The sequence below is a fragment of the Phalacrocorax carbo genome, chromosome 3 (assembly GCF_963921805.1).
Source record: "Phalacrocorax carbo chromosome 3, bPhaCar2.1, whole genome shotgun sequence".
NCBI lineage: Eukaryota > Metazoa > Chordata > Aves > Suliformes > Phalacrocoracidae > Phalacrocorax > Phalacrocorax carbo.
The window spans coordinates 20,855,924-20,858,423 of NC_087515.1; the positions used below are offsets into that span (position 1 = coordinate 20,855,924).

The following is a 2,500-nucleotide window of genomic DNA, read 5'->3' on the forward strand; positions in this document are numbered from 1 at the left end:
GCACCCAGGGGAACGGGTGTCCACAAGAAGATAATTTCTCTCTGCCATTTTTCTCCGAGAAAGGAGGAAGACACAATGTTGCTCTAAAAACTACCAACATACGTGAAAGAAAACTTGCATCAGCCTAACGTTTCCATTGTCAGGGAAGAGAGCATAGCTCTTGCACGGTGTCATTCACCTTCAAAGTGCTTTGCAAATATAAAGTAATTAAGTGCAATATTCTGTTCCAGAACATGGTAAACTATATCATTAAAAATATCCCAAGTATCAGAGACTAGTTAAAGCATAGCACATGAAAGGTTCTGACACACTTTATAAGCATGATTTGATAAACTGTCTAACTTTTTCTTAGGAAAGCCATTTGATCTATTAATAAGCACTGTATTTTTATTAAAATTTCAGAGCTCAGGAACAATTCAACAGGTCCCTACTAGCACAAGGGACTGAGAGGTGTCTCTAAAAAAGAACACTTTTAGTGCTTCATATACAGTAAATCCTACATCTGTGACTTTTCAATACCCATTTAAAAACAAAAAATCAAGAAGAGAGTTTGCTTATATACCCTAAAAATATCTACACAGACCAAACCTGCAAGCACTTATGTAGATGAGTAACTTTACTGCCTGTGGAGCTCCAATGTGAGTTTGCAGGATGAAGCCTAAATGCATCTTTGGTAAACAAGCCATCAATTACACACTTTAGGGATGGCAGCACCTGTGCAAAGCCTTCAACTCAAACGACAGACACTAAAGAAATAAAAAGCAATTATCAGCTACTAATTTGAGTAAAACTGTTTTCTTCTTAGAGCTAAACCCACAATTTTCAGTGACACTGGCTCTATTTTTGGAAACTAATGATCTTTATTAGATTACTGTACAGCAGACATTCAAGCCCTCTCAAAAACAAAAGGTTCACAAATTTTAATATTTCACTATTTCTCACACTCCTTTGTTGATTATAAAGATTTCCTTACACATGTTTTTAGAGAAAACAAAGGCACTGCTGTGTGGAACAAACAATACAAAACTAATTAAACTACAGCCACCTTCACAGCAATTTTATATTACTCCTAAATGCTTTTGATTTCTTACTAGACAAGTATCTTCTAACAAGAGTTTGAATATGAAACTCAAACCAGCTATAGGGGAGACATGCTACTCAGTTCCAGGATAAATGGTTGGTTTGCATTGCCCCTGGTCTTTATCTAACACTGAGAACAGGCTGCTTTTTATCAAAAGAGGAATAAATTGCTGTTATTGTGATGTTAGCCCATCACTTGGCATTGCAATTCAAGTTTTTGTGAGAAAGAAATGTATGATCTAACTGCGACTTGACCTATGCCTTCTGAGATCCATCTAGGTGCTCTAATGGAGCATAAAAAGTATTGAATACAAGGACATGCAAACTGGTAGTGAAGAAATTTGTTTGAGAAGAACAGCGAAGAGAAAGGGACTTTCATGAGCTCGTGGTTTACATGCTGCCCAGTTTGTTAAATATGGAGGAATGCTTATTGCCGAACTGCAGTTCTTTAATTAATGTATGTCACCATGATCCTCTACATTTCCTTGCATCTAGTACCTCCCTCTCTCAGTCATGCTCTCTGCCTCTCTCTCTTTTTCCATAATTTTAAGAGTTATGGTTTAAGAGACTGTACAGGATTCTTTAATGATCCAGGTTCTTTTTCTGAGAAGTCATTAAAATCGTCTATTAAACTAATAAGAAAATAAGAAATTGCTCCTGTTTCTTTATAGGATTTTTGTCTTTCCCAGTAAAGAAAAGTCACATTAAACGTTTATCAAATACTTGGGCCACAATATATCACACTATAAACTAATTCACGGGAGATAGTTTGATTACACTACAAAATCCTTTAGTTGCTATAGTGTTTCTCAGGATTTATCAGAAGGGATGTATTTTTTTTTAAAGCGATTTCTAGGATAGCAGCATTTAGATTTTAGTCCTGATAAAGGCTCACTTTCCATTCATAGTCAGAACCTAAATGTGCTCTTCTTGTACCTAAACAGATAATAAGCACTCAGCACACTCCCCCTTCTTGACACAACACACTGAGACTAATCACACATAATTGGAGAGGAGGAGCAGAGGGGCTGGGCAGGCTATTGTGTCCAAAGGACAAATGGTCAGTTTATGAGGCTTTTGTCTGATGCATGATTTCTTATACCTCTACAGGAGGAAAAGTCCTGCTGGAAAAAATCCACATATACACACATACATAAAAAAAAGCCTTCAACACTGAAGCGAATGAGGACATTTCAATTGTGGATAGAAAAATCAACAGGGGCATTAAAAAAAAAAAAAAAGGCGGCAGAAAAATCCGAGCATTCAATAGGTGCACTTTTAAAAGATCTTAAGACAACTATGTCCTTACTGATTAAATGTCAATGCATTTACTACTTTACATCAGGTATGTAAGCCCATGAAATATATTATTCACATATTTTCAAATACACACCCAAAATAACATTTAAAGAGATTAACA

The 2,500-nt window shown here is 36.0% G+C and overlaps 1 protein-coding gene across 1 annotated transcript in view; it reads right to left on the reverse strand.

The window, feature by feature from the left end:
- Positions 1 to 840: 840 nt before the first annotated feature.
- The window catches only part of CAMKMT (calmodulin-lysine N-methyltransferase), a 218,679-nt gene continuing 217,019 nt past the window's right edge, over positions 841 to 2,500 (reverse strand). The window contains exon 11 of the mRNA XM_064446093.1: positions 841 to 2,500. This exon is cut by the window's right edge and continues 404 nt beyond it. The gene's annotated coding sequence lies outside the window, so the exon portion shown is untranslated.